The sequence below is a fragment of the Panthera pardus genome, unplaced genomic scaffold (genome assembly GCF_024362965.1).
Source record: "Panthera pardus isolate Hobbes unplaced genomic scaffold, ASM2436296v1 HiC_scaffold_1, whole genome shotgun sequence".
In the NCBI taxonomy this organism is placed as follows: domain Eukaryota; kingdom Metazoa; phylum Chordata; class Mammalia; order Carnivora; family Felidae; genus Panthera; species Panthera pardus.
In genome coordinates, this window is record NW_026526654.1 from 69,619,864 (window position 1) to 69,637,883 (window position 18,020).

Consider the following 18,020-nt stretch of genomic DNA (forward strand, 5'->3'; position numbering starts at 1 on the left):
AGGTGCAGAAACTAAGGATGAGAGAGGTTAAGCAACTTGTCCAAGGTCTCTCAGTTCCTAATCGGCAGAGGCCAATTCAGACCCTCCCTGCCACAGGGCCAAGGTGCCTTCTAGAAACTTCACTCCCAGTTAACACATTTCATAGGAGAGGTAATTACAGGTTAGTACACTGGATCCAAATAGAGAGTAGGTGTCCTGTAGAAAATCAGCAAAAGTAGTGATCAAGGTTGGACCATATGTCAGTAGGAAGGAGAGGAGAATCATTTTTTTTAAACGGATACTGTACAATGCTCTATTTTCACATCTTTTCTGTAACAAAGTATTTATTAAGGAATGCAGTTTTAAGGAGAACAATTTGGCTACTTTGATCATCTGTTCAGACTGTATTTTCTATATAACTTGGGCAAATTTACAAATATGTTTTGAAATGGAAATGGTTGAACAACATTGAATCTAGACACTTGCTGCTCAGAGAGTGGCCCATCCCCTTATTGCTTTTCCAAAATGCAGATTCTTGGGCCCTTCCCCAAGATCCCCGCCTCCACCAGGGTCCCCAGTGGTTTGTATGCGCTTAAAACTTGAGGAGGGTGCTGCTCCCACCTTCGTGGACAATGTTCTATGAGCCTATGAAAATCAAACACATAAGTAGGTCATGCTACTCTACACGGCAAATTTTATATCAAGGCAACGTTTGCTATCTTTTAACTGGATTTGTTTTTACTTTATTTAATCTAACAGCTCCTTCTGAATAGGTTTTTAGAGAGATCTATGGTTGTACAAGAGGAGGGGGAAAATAATGAGGAAAAGGAAGTGATAGGGAAGGAAAACGAGGGTGTTGTGGTTTCCCAAATGGCACAGACTGACCATGCCAACCCCTTGATGTGTTATTGAATTTCTACCTGGGTCAGGTGCAAGCCCATTACCTGAGGTACCTGTTGGGTGGTCTGGACTGTGAGCCACGGCCCCTCCCATCCAGAAGCCTTTGCTATTTTGCAAATGTTTCAATGTGTCTGCTGAAAGCAATGAAACAACAGCTGGTGAGTCATCCCATTCTGTATTAATAGAGCAGTGTTGACCCATCGAGGCCCCTCAGGACTTTATAGAACAGAGCATCCTTTCTTTCTCAGGGCAAGGAAGGGAAGTCTTAGCCACTGTGCACTCTAGGACAAGTAGGCGCACCGGAGAATACACACCAATCCACCGGGCACTAAGCGCCCTTTCCTCACAGACAGAGCTCATTGCACTCTTTCAGATGAAAATGAAGTTAGGTTAAGGAGGATGGGAGAGAATACCTGCATTAAACCACCAGACTTTACCTATGCGAAGAAACAGCCACAAAGGAAGACGTTTCTTGCCCCAACCCTGCACCTCAGTTTTCTTTATGTGAAGCTCTGTCTGGAAAAGCAAGGTAGAGATGTCAAAGCTAGGTGACAACCTTGAAAGATAAATCTGGGCTATTTTTAATACGAGGGCTGGCTGGTGGCTTAATATTAGTGGAGTCAAACAAAACAGAATGTGACAACGCCACCAGTTAATCAGCGTTCCTGCCTGCACCAGCAGCGTTTTCAACACTGTAGAGAATGGCAAAGGGATAAAGTATAATCTGCGATTTCAAGGACTTCATTTGGCGGGAGGGTTTATTCAAGACAAACAACTAGAGGCAAGGATGGAAGATAGAAACATTAAAGAGACACACCTTAGGCAATCACATACTATCATTGGCATACCCAGGTGGGAAGGCCAAAATATTTTTGCATTAAGCAACATTTCCGGAGATTTTGTCAAAACTTCCTTTTTTCCAGGAGAAAACGAATGCTTTCTTTAACATTATTTAACATTTACTAAAACTGGACTGGGAATTCCTGCCCCAATTCTTTCAGTGTGGAATAGATGGAAGTTGCTGGAAGGGAGTTGTTAGGCAGATTTTCTACATGTCACCAAAATAAGTAAGCTATTCTAGGGCCAGGCACAGAAACTGGGTGATCATGGAAGCTTGACTATAGAGAAGGAAGGAGGATGGTGGAAATTTCTTAGAATATACTAGAATATAGTTACTAGTCTCTACCTCTTTTGGTGGGGGGGGGGGGGTCAAGACTCCTGTGATGGTTAATTTTATTCATCAAACTGGCTGGGTCATGGTGCCCAGATAGGTGCTCAAACGTTATTCTGGATGTTTCTGGGAGGGTGCTTTTGAATGAGATTAACATTTAAATAGGTGGACTTTGAGTAAAACAGATTGCCCTCCATAATGTGTGTGAGCCTCATCCAATCAGTTGAAGGCCTGAATAGAACAAAAGACTGACCTCCCCTAAGCAAGAGGGAATTGTCCAGCCAAACAACCTTTGGACTTGAATTTCAGCATTGGCTCTTCCTGGGTCTCCAGACAGCCAGATTCCGGGCCTATGTGAGCCAATTCTGTAATTGTGCTCTCTCTCTCCCCCTCTCTGTGTGTGTGCGTGTGTGTGTGTGTGTGTGTGTGTGTGCACAGATATACACATACATCCTATTGGTTCTGTTTCTCTGGAGAACACTAAGTAATGCAGACCTCTTTGTGTGTTTTAATTTTTGTATATATTTTTTAATTTTTTTCCTTTGTGAGTTTTTAGGAAGACTATTCATTAAATGTGCCAAACCATGGACACTTTTCTCAGAAAATCGTACATTGACACAAATTTTACATATGGTTTTCAGGGAATCACCAATCTGTTGAAGTGTATCATGGACCTCCCTCCTCAAATTAAAAACCTCTGAGCCTCTAGCTAGGGAAAGGAATAGAACCAAATACCTCCCTGTCCAAGTTTTCCTGTTCTGAAAGAGCAATTACCACTAGCAGGTGGAGTACGAAGCGTAGCCGCAGAGTTACAAAAGCACCAGAAGGGCGTCCCAGCAGAAATCTCCCTCTCCCTCACCTCTCTGGGGGGCCAGGAACTCCTCCTGTCAGTGTCAGCATCCTGCAGTGGAGGCTGGTTAATTTAACTGGAATAAGGCACGGCCACCTCCCATGGTATAGCTGAGACTAGCTGGTTATTCTGACACATGAGCACCGCCTTCCTTGGCACTCTGTTCCTCCACATGTTCTTGCTGATGGATTGTGAGTCAAAGGGATATGTGTCACCTCCGGTCAGAGGCCATTGGGATGGAGATGCCTTGTCACACTTTCTTCTCTTGCAGTATACTCAGGGAAGGAGGTGATGGCTGATGATGGAGCCTGAAAGAGGAAGAGGCAGATCCCTTTCTCCTCTACCCTCATACTGGACTATGATGGAAGCAAGAAACAAAACCCATTTTGTTCAACTACTAAGATCTGGGAGCTTTCAGCCTATCTTGACTAGTGCATATGGGAATTTTATAGGTGGGAGAAAGATATCGGTAGACATACTAGAAAAATACCAACTTAAAAAGCTCATATGGGGGTGTCTGGGTGGCTCAGTCAGTTAAGTGTCAGACTCAATCTCAGCTTAGGTCTTGGTCTCACGGTCGTGAGTTCAAGCCCTACCTTGGCCTCTGTGCTGGGCGTGAAGCCTACATTAAAAAAAAAAAAATCTAATATGATTTACACCATTATTACTCATTGACCTTAGCAGAGACTGAAAGTAGGGTCCTGAGGAAATAGCCCCGGTTAAGGCTAAGGAGTCCCAAACTCAGAGATGACATGAAGTGACTAGGCTGCTGCTAAGGGTTTCCATGCTGCCTAAGTCCAAGGGGTACCATTCACACAGGCTCTGTATTTCCCTAGAGTTGTGCAGTGTACAGCCTGCTCAACTGGACAAAGTAGCCCTGCTCCTTTGTGGCAAAGGAGTATGGAAGAGGCAGGAAGACCTGAGAGAGGCAGTAGGAAGGTGGTACAGAAGCATTCTATACCTCTCTCATGGTTTCATCGTCCAGCCAAGCACTGGCCCTGGCCATTGCTAAGGTAGCTGAAAAAAGCCTGCCTGCAGGACTAATCACATTGGAGCTAAGCCCTTTTGTTCATGAAGAGCAGCATATCTTCCCTGAAATAGTCCTTTAGGGTCTACAGTAAGTTACTGATTACAGTATTGGTTACTAAAGAAGAAACAGCAAAGAGTGACTTACCTGTTGGCCCTGTACTTAGAAAATAGTGATTACTATTCCCATTTATCATAGAAAATCTTTCTTAATGACTCCTATGTACGTGAGTATCCCTCCCTCCCCACACTCTGTTTTTAAGCTTTATATTATGGAACATTTCAAGCACACACAAAATGGAGAAAATAGTGCAATAGACCATCACCGAACTGCAACAGTCATGAATTAATATTGTCAAATATTCAATCAGTGTTCAACTTTCCTCAATTTTCTCAGTTTCTTTCTTTCTTTCTTTTCTTTTTTTAGTTAGTATTCCAACATGATCCACACCTTGCAGCTGGTTACTGTATCTTCTAGGTCTCTTTTAATTTAAGGGCTCCCCTGCCTTTTCTTTTCCCCTTATAATGTATTTGTTGGAGAAACTGGGTCATTTGCCCCATAGAGTTTCCCACATTCTGCGTTTTGCTATTGCATCTGTGTGTCATCATCCAGCATATTTCCCTAAGACCTGTATTTCCTAAAAAGTATCATTTAGATCTCGATTAATCCCGGTTGCATTGTTTGACAAGGATACTTCACAGATGGCCTGTGAACTTCCTCTCGCATCACATCATGAGCGCATGATGTCTAGTGGTCTCTTCTTTGGGGATGTTGAGATTTGATTAGTGGATTTAGACAGTGATGGCCTGATCCATTCATTTTAAAAGTTTCCCATAAGCTAAAATTAAAAAAAAAAAATTAAAATTAAAATGTAAAGAAATAAAAATAAAATTAAACAATAAAAATAATTTAAAGTAGTTTAAAAATTAAAAAAATAATAAGATTTTTTATAACATTTCCCCATGAGCTTTTCCCTTGATAATTTTTTTTAAATTTTTTTTTAACGTTTATTTATTTTTGAGACAGAGAGAGACAGAGCATGAACAGGGGAGGGGCAGAGAGAGAGGGAGACACAGAATCTGAAACAGGCTCCAGGCTCTGAGCTGTCAGCACAGAGCCCGACGCGGGGCTCGAACTCACGGACCGTGAGATCACTACCTGAGCCGAAGTCGGACGCTTAACCGACCAAGCCACCCAGGCGCCTCTCCCTTGATAATTTTTAATAGCCATTGACAACCATCACAGATCTATTATTTTATTAAGGATTATAAAATTATGGTACCCTAGTTCTCCCACTCCTCCTTCATCTGTTAGCTGGAATGTTTCTAAAAGAAGAACTTTTCCTCAACAACAATTTAGCTATCCTGAGATACAGTTCATATAGAAAAGACAAGACAAATGCTCGCTTCTTTCCCTTTTTAAATCCATTTTCAGAGTAAGGAGTTGGTTCCCTAGCAACCTGTAAAGGTGACCTATGAGAGTTTTTTTTTTCCCTTGGTATAATTATAAACTCAAGGATTTTAACATATTTGATGTATTTCAATCCACTGCAGAGACTCAAACTATTCCATCCTTGAACTTTGGAAGTCTCTTTACATTGGTTCCTAACCTAATCTTTTGGACATGACCCATAGTCTTTGAAAGCTTCTTTTGCTTTCTAGTATGATGAAATGTCCATTTCTTGCCCCAGCTCTGGAATCAGCGATTATGCAAAGAAGCCCTGCTTCCCTTTAGTGACAGATTGAATTTTCGAGACCAGAATCTGGGTGCTGGGAGTATGTATTGCTACAGTTTGTAAACCTTTTCGGTGACCAGAGTCAGACTGGCTCCCCTTCTGATCCCATTCCTCCTATTGCCGTCATCCAGGCACACCCTCCTCCTCTGCACCTCTATTAGGATCACAGCAGACAACTCTTGCAGGGCCCGAGGGAGTAGGGTACAACATTACCCCATGCCTGGCACACACTGGCACACAGTCTGGGCCCCAAACACTGCTGGCACACTCCTCATGTCATCTTCATTCAAATGTCACTTGCTCAATGACACAACCCCTGGACGTCCTATCCAACACTGAACACAGAACCCCCTTCCCTCCCAAATATTCTCCATCCTTCTCCCCTGCCTTAGTTTTCCCGGCAGAACCTTAAAACCTCAAATACTATGTAACTTACTGGATGATATTTTGTTTGCCATCTGGAATGTAAGTTCCAAGAGAGCAGAGGCTTTTGCCTATTTTGTTGCATCTGTGTCCCACACACCTAGAACAGGGTCTGGCACAGAGTAACTCCTCAGTAAACGCTGTTGAAACAATGAATTGCAAGGGAATAAAACTAATTGCGACTGACCTAAGCCCACAGTCCTTCCATTGTTAGACTCTAGCCGCAAATATTTGTAGCCTCCAAAGTGAGAAGTTTGTGGGGGGGACATAAGCCCCTAACTCCCCATTGCTTCAGCACCAAGTCTGGATCAGGACTAAATTCAGTCACATACCCAGCCGCTAGCCTCATAGGTCACTGTGATGAGTGTTTTTCAGGCTGAGAGAGAGATGGGAAGTGTGGCAGATGAGAGGGAAGGATGGCTCTCCAGGGTCGTGTTGTTTTGTTTTATCTTTTATTATTTTTTGTCAAAGCCACAACTTCTAGAAAGGAGTTGCCATTTAATGAAATGGAAAAGAAAGTGAGAGAAGCAGCTTTTGAGGGGCAAATGGTGTTGGTTTGGAGAGGCCAGTGACATACTGGAGCTGTTAGGTGGGCGAGTAGAAGGGTTTCAAGTTCAGAGAAGAGGTCCTGCCTGGACAGATAAATCTGGGAGTCATCAGTGTGGAGACGGGATTGAGAGCAGTGAAACAACCGAATGAGGAGACACAGAAAGCAGATGAGGTTCAAGGAGTGATCCTGGGTCCCTTAGATATCTAAAGGTCAGAGGGATGAACAGGAGCCAGCAAAGGAGGCTGAGAAACAGTAGCATGAAGGCAGCAGGAGCCCCTGGGGAGCCTGAGGTCCTGAAAGTGTTCCAAGGAGGAGGGGTGAGCAACTTCCTTAGATACTGCAGATGGGGCAAAGAAGACAGATGACCACTGGATCCAGGACAGTAGCTAAGCATCCCTAGGATACAGACCCAAACCAACAAGCATATACAGCTGACTCCCTAGGCTGCTTTATCTTAAAGTGATTCACAGAGAGTATGATAAGGTATTTCCTGTGGGCTTTACATGTAACAGCATGGTCCCCTCCAACTTGGCCCAGAGTGAGGAGCATCCAGCCTGGTCTCTCCATTCTTCAGGGTCACGGTCAGGCCATCCTAGGCATTAGAAAACCAGGGCGTTCCCTCAGGAGTCAGAGAGATGGCCTTCAGCCCCGGGAACTGGCAGTCCTGGGGGCAAAGGGGAGGTAGGGCAGCTTGGGGGCGGGAGGACAGGTGAGGCGGAACAGCTGCCTTAGGGTGGGGGTGTGGCCGTACCTGTCTGGGCCCCTTGCTACACCATCTGGAATCTGCCCGCACTTAGTATCTGCTCCACCCCCCCTTCCCATCCCCCTTCAGCTTAGCGCTGGCAGCCTTCCTACCTGGGAGTCTTCCTCCTCACATATTCATCTGATCCCATTTTCCCTAACCCTTGACTTCCTCTGCCTCTCCACAAGGGAACAAATGGACAACAGTTTAAAGGAAATTCATCATAAATAAAAACAATTAGTACCTTGACACAGGTAAAAATTGAGACAAATCTCTGCTTCAGTGGAACACATTTAATTCCCCACTTGGACAGCTTGCCCCATTTCCCTGGGCATAAATGCCTATAGGCTCCAAAACCAAGGAGGTGGGGGCCCTGCCCCTTAGCCTAATGAAGGTGCATATAAAATGCTAGAAGAGGGGCACCTGGGTGTCTCGGTTGAGCATCCCACTCTTGATTTCAGCTTAGGCCATGATCTCACGGTTGGTGGGACTGAGCCCTGAGTTGGGCTTCACGCCCATCATGGAGCCTGCTTAGGATTGTCTCTCGCCCTCTGCCCCTCCCCCGCTCGCACATGTGCATGTGTGCGTGCACGTGCTCTCTCTCTAAAATAATAAAATAAAATAAAATGCTAGGAGAGCATATTCTTTCACCAGAACTGTCTTCTTGAGCGTCTCATAATCAAACAATTGTTTGATTAGATGTCTTCAGTTAAGCATTTTTGTCCTAAGTTATTTTTAAAAAATTTTTTTCTTCAACATTTATTTATTATTGAGAGACAGGCACAGAACATGAGCAGGGGAGGGGTAGAGAGAGGGAGACACAGAATCCGAAGCAGGCTCCAGGCTCTGAGCTGTCAGCACAGAGACCGACGGGGGGCTCGAACTCACAAACTGCGAGATCACGACCTGAGCTGAAGTTGGTCGCTCAACCAACTGAGCCACCCAGGTGCCCCTGTCCTAAGCTCTCAGGCATAAATCTATCCTAAGACTATATAAGACAATGGGATATATTATCTGAAGTCATGGTTTGACACGAGGCCCAGAGCTCAACCCCAAATAGTCCATCCGCAAAATGCAACACTCTCCAGCCACAAAAACCTTTGGAAAGATCCACCTGAACATACATAGACTCATCTCCTAGATACTTAGATGAAAAACAGAGTATTTATTATGTTACCATATGCATAAAAGAAGAAAAAGAGAGCTTGAATATGCATAGGACATTTCTGAATCTGTAGCAGATTCATATCAAGATAAAAGGGAGACAGGGGCGCCTGGGTGGCTTGGTCGGTTAAGCGTCCGACTTCGGCTCAGGTCATGATCTCACGGTCCGCGTCGGGCTCTGTGCTGACAGCTCAGAGCCTGGAGCCTGTTTCAGATTCTGTGTCTCCCTCTCTCTCTGCCCCTCCCCTGTTCATGCTCTGTCTCTCTCTGTCTCAAAAATAAATAAATGTTAAAAAAAAAATTTAAAAAAAAAAGGGAGACATATTTCACTATATACCTTTTAGTTGGTTTGCGCTTTTCAGAATGTACCTAAATCATCTATTCAAAAAAATTAACTAAGAAAAACTAAAGAAAGTACCTAGAAAATCAATACTATCTAACTGCTTGATCTTGGCTTTCCAAAGAGGACGTGTAGTTGAGAATTGAAGAAGGGAGTGCTTTTAGAGGAATACATTTGTCTCCCAGGGAGGGCTTTGAAGCTGGAGGGGGCTGGGGAAGAGGGGAGTGGAAAAGGTGCCAACTGACGCCCAGAGACAATTGTACTTAAAAGAACTTCTGAAGTACTTACATTTCCTGACACTTAGAAGAGTCCACCCTAGCTGTGACACCATTACAAGATGTGAGGATGTGCTTGTTTAGAAAGCCCAGGGCAGTTTCCTTCTGGCTGTGGAGGCTGTCCCAGGAGTCCCCTCTGTGGTCTTGAACAGTTGTGTCCGCCCTGTGCACCTGTTCAACAGTGGCTGTAGGTCTTTTCCTGGTAGGGGTGGGGAGAAGACTCAAAAGTTCAGGGCCCAGGCACAAGTGAGGAGAGTTTGGGAGGCACTGGATCCTGGGATCCGTGACACCTCATCACCAGTATCTGCTATCTTGGTGGGGACTGGGACATAGAGACGCGTTTGCTGTATTCTCCAGGGAACATCCTAGCTGACCCACGGTATCAGGTCAGCCTGAATTTGGGATTTAGTTCTAATACAAATCTCATTTGGGAAGAAATCTCCCCTCTAGTTCTTTCTTTTCTGGTTGTTCATTCTAGAATTGCTTTAACCATGTAAAGACCAGGCTTGCCATTGGCTTCCAATGGAGAGATTTGAATGGAAAAAGAGGTCAAGTAAAAAGGAGGGAAAGGTATTCAATGGTTAAAGCCACTGATTGCTTATGACCTGCCTTTGACTTCGTCCCTCCTTAGATTTGCTTCCCCTATCAGCAGCATTTCTGGAGATGGCGTTTCAGTGTGGGAAAGACCCACGGTAGCACCCCAGCTCCCATATTAGTGGAACTGCCTTGGGAATTCATACACTCTGAAGCAGCGTCCTCCTTGGTAAAACAGGAGATGCTAATGGCCACTTCAGTGTTACCATTAGGATCAGATGAGAGCCTTTGTGCAATTCAGTAAGCATTTTTTGAACACCTATCCTGTGACAGGAAAAGGGATAATCCTGTCCTTGTGCCAAAGGACCTCAGTAACGAGATCTGAGAGGTCAGTGCTGAGCTGTGGGATAACAAGGGGATGAGAAGAGGGGGTAAATTTGCAGAGAATCACAAAAGCTTCTCTTGAGCAGTTAAAGCAGATCTTCTCCATTCCCGTACCTCTCCACCACGTGCCCTATTTTATCCCCTTCACAGAGCTTGCTAGTGCTTTCTTTTTACTCTTCTGGCAATCTCCTTCCACGAGAAGGGAATCTCCTAGAGTCAGGGCTCTATCTCCTTCTCTTCTAGATCTCCAGACTTGCAGTTTCTCTCTTCCTTTTCTCTGTTACCCTTTCTTTTGTTCTTTTTGCTTATTTGTTTTTGTGACACCCATGATTGGATTTTAAGCTTATGATAACCTCACAAAATGTTTAAAGGATTTTTAAGATTTTTTTTTTTTTGGTCTTAATGAGCTAAAATAGTCTACATAACATAGAGATTATCCACTTATCGAAGCAACGCTACTCAAAATGTGATCTGCAGGCATGACAATGTAAATCAACTTTGTCATTAAATATACATTTAGTTCAGCTGACTTTGTTTCTTTTTTTTTTTTTTTGCCAGACAAAATGACATTATTTATCAAGACATTGCGACAGTTTTAGAAGAGATCATGAGGGTGGTAGTACAAGGAATGGACATATGGTTGTTCTCTATTATGATATTTACAATATTTTAAAATCGAAAATATTCTGGGGTGCCTGGGTGGCTCAGTCAGTAAAATGTCGGACTCTCGGTTTCCACTCAGGTCATGATCTCCTGGTTCATGAATTCAAGCCCAGAGTCGGGCTCTGTGCTGACAGTGTGGAGCCTGCTTGAAATTCTCTCTCTCCCTCTCTCTCTGCCCCTCCCCGGCTCATGCTTGTTTTTTTTCCTCTCTCTCTCTCAAAATAATGAAATAAACTTACATTGAAGACAGTCAAATTATTCATTAACATGGAACTGATTAAAAAATTATAGTGCCTCCATCCAATGGAATATAATTCAGTTATTATACGTGATGTAGATCAATTTTGATATGGAAAATTATTCACAGTTTTTAAGTGAAAAAAAGCGGACTACAAAATAGCTTGTATAGTATTTAATTTGGGGGATCCTAACTCTGCCTCATATCCACATTTGTACATTTACACAAGAAAATTTTCTGGAAGTATATATCCTAGAGTGCTTGATTCTGGATGTCTAAATTCACAGTGTTAAAAAATATATATCCTTCCCACCAACCTATAACAGTAATACACAACCAACTGCTATATATATCTATCCCATCGGCTTAGGATAAAATAGGACCACAACATATTTAATACTCAAATATTCATTTGAAAATATGTATCCCAGTACATGAAAAGTTCATGTTCCTCCGAAGATTCTCTTCTCTGGTATTTCCTAGGACCCTCAGGTTGACTTACTAAATCCAAAGGGGTCAGTTCAGGACAGCAGTAATAAAATCAGCTGAGTTTTTTTTTCTTCTTTTTTTTAAGCAAGACTTTCTGAAGGAAGCAATATGTTGATTTATGTTCTAGGGTAAGCTCCTTATCTCTTGGCAGACTGGTAATCAACAGCCCCCTAACTGGCTACTGCAAGTAGCTTTAAAGGGGAGATAGAACATAGTCACAGAGCCACCTGAGCCTGCTGTTTTTTCAAAGGTTATATTTAAATTACTCTTCTAATCTCTTCTATGGGTATTGATCTGTTCAGATTTTCTTCCTTTTCTTGGATCAGTTTTGGTAAATTATAGTTTATTAGGAAGCCTTCAATTTCCTCTGTATTTTTAAATGTATTGCTAGAGTGCTGCATACATTTTCCTACAGTTCTCCAGACCTGTTCATATCCGTTTTCTTTTGAGTTTCTTTATTTACTTTGAGAGAGATGAGGGGAGGAGCAGAAAGAGACAGAATCCCAAGCAGGCTCCGCACCGTCAGCACCGAGCCCAAGGTAGGGCTTAAACTCATAAACCAAACCGTGAGATCATTACCTGAGCTGAAACAAAGAGTCCACCGCTGAACTGACTGAGCCATCCAGGCGCCTCCCTGTTCACATCTGTTTTGGTTCCTAACGAGCAGATGGAGGCAGAGGTGGTAAAAGCGATTGAGAAAAAGGGGTCATAAAGATTAGACTTGAACCAGGAGAGGTGAGTATGATGCCAGGTACCTCAGATGCAAAGATATGCAAGCTCTTGGGGCTTTCAGATTTTCTCTTGTAATTATTCTGAATTAATGTCATTACTTGTCACTATTTGAAGAAATAAATATTACTATTCTGCTTATGGAGTAGTCTAGGTAGAGGCTGATCAAAGGGTTTTTCACATGTTCTTATTTGTCTTGTTAAAAGAAAATTTTTTGATTCAAAAAAACGTTTAAGAAACGACACGAATAAGGAAATTCCTTTTGCATTCAGAGGCTGACCTTAAGATATATAGTGTACCACCAGCACTTATGTATTACCAACTAATATCCATAATTTTCAGTTTCATTTTGGACTTAGAGAACAATTCATCGATTACTTAATCAAGACATTACAATTATAGTTGACCCTTGAACAATGTGGGGGTTAGGGGCACTGACCCCCCAGCTCAGTCGAAAATCCGCATGTAAGTTTTGACTCCCCAAACACTTAACTACTAGTAGCCTACTGTTGACTTGAAGTCTTACCGATAACATAGTCAATTAACACATATTTTGTATGTTATACATATTATAGACTGTATTCTTACAATAAACTAAGCTAGAGAAAAGAATATGTTTTTAAGAAAATCATAAGGAAGGGGCACCTGGGTGGCTCAGTCGGTTAAGTGTCCGACTTCGGCTCAGGTCATGATCTCACTGTTTGTGAGTTCGAGCCCCATGTCGGGCTCTGTGCTGACAGCTCGGAGCCTGGAGCCTGCTTCGGATTCTGTGTCTCCCTCCCTTCTGCCCCTCCCCCACTTGTGGTCTGTCTCTCTCTGTCTCTCAAAAATGAATAAATGTAAAAAAAAAAAAAAAGAACGAAAATCATAAGGAAGAGAAGATACATTTCTAGTACTGTACAGTAATCCATATATAAAGGGACCTGCACAGTTGAAACCTCTGTTGTTCACGGGTCAACTCTACTCATTAGATAAAGTTGGTCTAATTTGTACTTGTAAACATCCTCTCAATCTTTAAGAGACATTTCACGTCCCACTGTTACCATAAAGCATTTGTTAGCAGCTATAGTCTGAAATCATTTCTCTCCCTCCACTGAACTTCCAGAACAAGTATCTTCTCTACACTTCGTCAATTAATTGTATACCGCACTGGGGTATCTCTTCTATTATTCTTGCTTGTTTTGTTTTTCTTCTCAATTAAGTTTTCTTTTTTCTTTTTCTTTTTTCAGAAAGAGAGAGAGAGAGAGAAAAAAAAAAAAAGAAACACGAGCAGGGCAGAGAGAGAGGATGAGAATCTCAAGCAGCCTCCATGCCCAGTGTGGAGCCCCATGCAGGGCTCGACCTCACAAACTGTGAGATCATGACCTGAGTTGCAATCAAGAGTCAGATGCTTAACTGACTAAGCCACCCAGGTGCCCCTCTTCTTAATAAACTTAAAAAAAATAAGCCTTTATTTTTAGGCAAATATATATTTAAAGAAAAATTGCAAAGATATTACAGGGTTTGCATATATTCCCCACCTACTTTGCCCTAGAGCTAACATCTTGCATTAGTATTGTACATTTGTTACATTTAATGAATCAAAATTGATACATTATTAACTAAAGTCTATACCTTATTCAAATTTCCTTAGTTTTTTTTACCTAATATCCTTTTTCTATTCCAGGATCCTGTCTAGAATACCACACTACACTTAGTAATCATGTCTTCTCAAGTTCTTCTTGGCTGTGACAGTTTCGTAGACTTTCCTTGATTTTGATGGCCTTGACAGTTTTGCTCATTAGTATTGGTCAGGTATTTTGTAGAATGGCCTTCTATTGGGATTGGGTATTTTTCTCATAATTAGAGTGGGGTAGTGGGTTTTGGGGAGTAAGATCACAGATACAAAATGTTATTTTCATCACATCATATCAAATGTACATACTGTCAACATCAGTTAAAAAATATTTTATTTTTAAGTAATTTCTATTTCCAACATGGGGCTTGAATCCCCAACCCCAAGATCAAGTGTTGTATGCTCTACTTACTGAGCCAGCCAGGCACCCCTACCAACATCATTTTTGACTACTGATGTTGACCTTGGTCATCTGGCTGAGGTGGTATTTGTCAGGTTTCTCCACAGTAAAGTTATTCCCTCCCACCCATACTTTCTCTATGTACTCTGGAAAAAAGTCACTAGGCACAGCCCACACTTAATTATGTTCCACATTCTTGAGTGGATACCTACATAAATCAGTTGGAATTCTACATAGGAGATTTGTCTATTCTCCCCCATTTATTTACTCAACCACACGTCCTTTTAGTCCTTACCAAATGACATGAAAATAATATCCAAATATTAGCCAAACACTTCTAGCTTTCTGTGGGAAAGTGGGTATCCTCAGTGGTGTCATGGTCCTAATCCCCCAGCATCAGTCCTGGGGTTGGGGACCAAGGACAAAAAGGCTTTACTTGCAGCAAGTTGACTCTAAGACACATTTCAGCAAAGGGTAGCCCTTGGAAAGGACACTTCAAAGAAAAGTGAGTTTCCGTACTGGAAATTGGAATTCTGAACTGGAAACTAATGATGAGAAAAATTAGGATGGGGATTTGAATCCACATAACCCAATAAGGTAAGCATCCTCCTCCTCCTCCTCCTCTTCATCATCACCCTTATTTTTAAGTTCATAATCAGGAAAATAAGTCCTTTACCCCAAATTCCCTGAAGCCTCTGCCTCCGAATCCTGTGTTTCTTTGCAATCTGTCCAGACTCAATCCACTACTCGTTGAAGATTTTTTTCTCCTTGGTAGTAGTCAGTAGGACTGAGATATTCACTGCTTCTGCTTTTGGTCTCTTACTGCCTCCTCACATCACTTCTTGCTCCCTTCTGTACTGGAGGGAGTTTCCTCATGCCTGGGAATTCTATCTATGAATTCCTTCTCCTTCTTCTTCCTGGGTGTCTGCAGCACCTAGAAAAGTTGTATTGCAATAGAAAATGTTGCTGTTATCACTAGGAAAAAAATCGAAGAGTAACATTAGATTTCAGACCCCCAGATTATCTTGTCTTCACCTTTTTACTAGGTGATGGTACCTCCTACTTCTTCCTCAAACTGTTCCTCACTATTCTGGAGCTCTCCATGTCTCATAAGACATCCTCCATGGGACCATTATTGTATGACCTCATCACCAAGATGTAAACTGGAACTCTTAACAATTTGTTCACTCACTAATTATTCCATAGGGCTTTCTATGTACAAACAGTTGTGTTGGATAACTTCTGGAAAATGTCAATGTATTATCCTTCCCTGTAGCATTTGCATAAATAGGAGTCAAAACATTTTAGAAAAAAAAATACTTTGAAGGTAGAATAGTAGGCAGCAAACAATAGATAACAAAAGACTCTAGAAGGTATTAACAACCTTCCCTGTTTCCCTGAAATTATACTGATTTCCTACCCTGAGCCACGAAGGAGGGCCCTACATACTGTAGCTTGAAGCATCCATTGTAACCTCCTGTGAGACTGTGCCCAAGGTCAAGAGTTTCTCATTAATATAAAATCAATTCTGTGTTTAGTTTATGAACATTAATATTCAGTATTATGTTCTTGAGTTCACTCAAGTGTAAGAAGTATACTTCTTAAGTGTAAAAAGTAAGAACTTTAGATTCTCATCCTATCTGCCACTGACTAAGTAATTCTGGGTCAGTTACTCAGGCTCTCTGATCCATTAGACTTCTCCGGCCATTCAGTCTCAGTCTCTTTCCTAATCTCCTGCCTGTTCCTTTGTGTCAGTCCAGACCAGTTTGTCCTGTATCCCTTCTTTGCCCTGTCCCTGCTCTCTGCCCTGCTGCAGTGAACTGATCCCTGCGGGCTGCATTTCCCAGGCTCCCATATCGGCTGGCTTTGGGCTGGGTTCCACCAACCAGAGAGTGGAGGTCAGCACCTCCAGCAGCAGAGGTGTCTCCTCTATGGTTACAGCTCTTGCTGGACAGGTCCACTGTGATTCTTCCATCCTCCAGGCCCTACTGGCATCACCTCTGTCCTTAGTCCCTCCTGCCTTGAGATCATGGCTTCTGACTGGTCTCTCTGCCCCCTGTCGGCTTCTCAGCTTCTTCTATCACACATGTAACCATTTCTCCGAATACATTCCCTCTGTTTAAAATACTAAGTGTTTTCAGGGCACCTGGGTGGCTCAGTTGGTTAAGGGTCCAACTTTGGCTCAGGTCATGATCTCACAGTTTGTGAGTTTGAGCCCTGCATCGGGCTCTGTGCTGATGGCTCAGAGCCTGGAGCCTGCTGCAGATTCTGTGTCTCCCTCTCTCTCTGTTCCTCCCTTCTCACATTCTGCCTCTTTCTCAAAAATAAATAAAGTTTAAAAAATTGTTTTTAATAAAATAAAGTAAAATAAAATAAAATAAAATACTCAGTACTTTCTGCTTCCCTGGTTGGACTTTGAAACAGAACTTACTGAGGGCGCCTGGGTGGCTCAGTCGGTTAAGCATCAGACTTCAGCTCAGGTCATGATCTTAATGGTTTGTGAGTTCCAGCCCTGCATCAGGCTCTGTGCTGACAACATAGAACCTGGAGCCTGCTTCAGATGCTGTGTCTCCCTCTCTCTCTGCCCCTCCCGCCTCATGCCCTCTTTCTCTCTGTGTTTTTCTCTCTCTCAAAAATAAATAAACATAAAAAAAAAAAAAGAAACAGAACTTATTGGTATTTATTTAGGAAATTACCCCAAGGAATGGGACTAGTGTCTGGGTAAAGGCAAGAAGGAAGGAGAACGAATCCAAGGCGGTACTATTAAGCCAGCTGCTGCTCTGGGCACTGGGGAATTAATCCTCTTGGGGATTTTGAGTTGCTTGGGAGAATGGACCATAGAATTGTCCAGCTGTCCCAATTCTTTAAAGGCTGCCCAAACATAGGCAACTCACGAGGACTTCCAGGTTTTCACACATGTCTGAATAGCTCAATGGGTTCCCCACAGCCATGCCATATTTTAGGCCACACATTAAATCTCAATAGATTGTAAAAGATAGATATCATACAAAGTATCTCCTCTGACTACAATGGGATGAAGTTAGAAGTCAATAACAGAAGGAAAATTGGAAAATTCACAAATTTACAGAAATTAAACAACACATTTTTAAATGACCAATAAATCAAAGAAGAGAGCACAAGAAGAATCAGGAAATACTTAGAAATGGATGAAAACTAAAACACAACATGCCAAAATGTATGGCATACAATGAAAGCTGTGATAAGAGGGAAATTTATAGCTATAAATGCTTACTTAGGAAACAAGAAGGATCTAAATCAACAACCTAATTTACAACTTAAGGAAATAGAAAAGCAACAAACTAAACCCAAAACCAGCAGAAAGGGAGAGATAATAAAGATCATAGCAGAGATAAATGAAATAGAAAAAAGAAAATCAATTAAACCAAAAGTTGGTTCTTTGCAAAGATCAACAAAGTTGATATACCTTTAGCTAAGTGGGCGAATAAAAAAAGACTTGAATTACCAAAATCAGAAATGAAAGTGGGAACATTATTACTCATTCTACAGAAATAAAAAGGGTTATAAGAGAATACTATGAATAATTGTACACCAACAAATTGGATAACTTAGATAAGATGGATAACTTCTTAGGAAAACAAAACCTACTAAGGCTAAATCATGAAGAAAGAGAAAATCTGAATAGACCTCTAAATGGTAAGAAGATTAAATCAGTAATGAAAAAAATCTGATAAAGAAAGCCCGGGGCCTGATGGCTTCGCTGATGAATTTTACCAAACATTTAAAGAAGAACTAACTCAATCCTTCTCAAACTTTTCCAAAAAATTGAAAGG

At 42.1% G+C, this 18,020-nt stretch overlaps 1 long non-coding RNA gene across 1 annotated transcript; it reads right to left on the minus strand.

Annotated features, from left to right (window-relative positions):
* Positions 1-314: 314 nt before the first annotated feature.
* Positions 315-4,759, minus strand: LOC109265838 (uncharacterized). Its single transcript, XR_002079366.2, has 3 exons — positions 2,910-4,759; positions 1,317-1,395; positions 315-624 (listed from the first exon to the last, which is right to left on the minus strand). It is a non-coding gene; the product is annotated as an uncharacterized LOC109265838 (long non-coding RNA).
* Between the last annotated feature and the right edge of the window lie 13,261 nt (positions 4,760-18,020).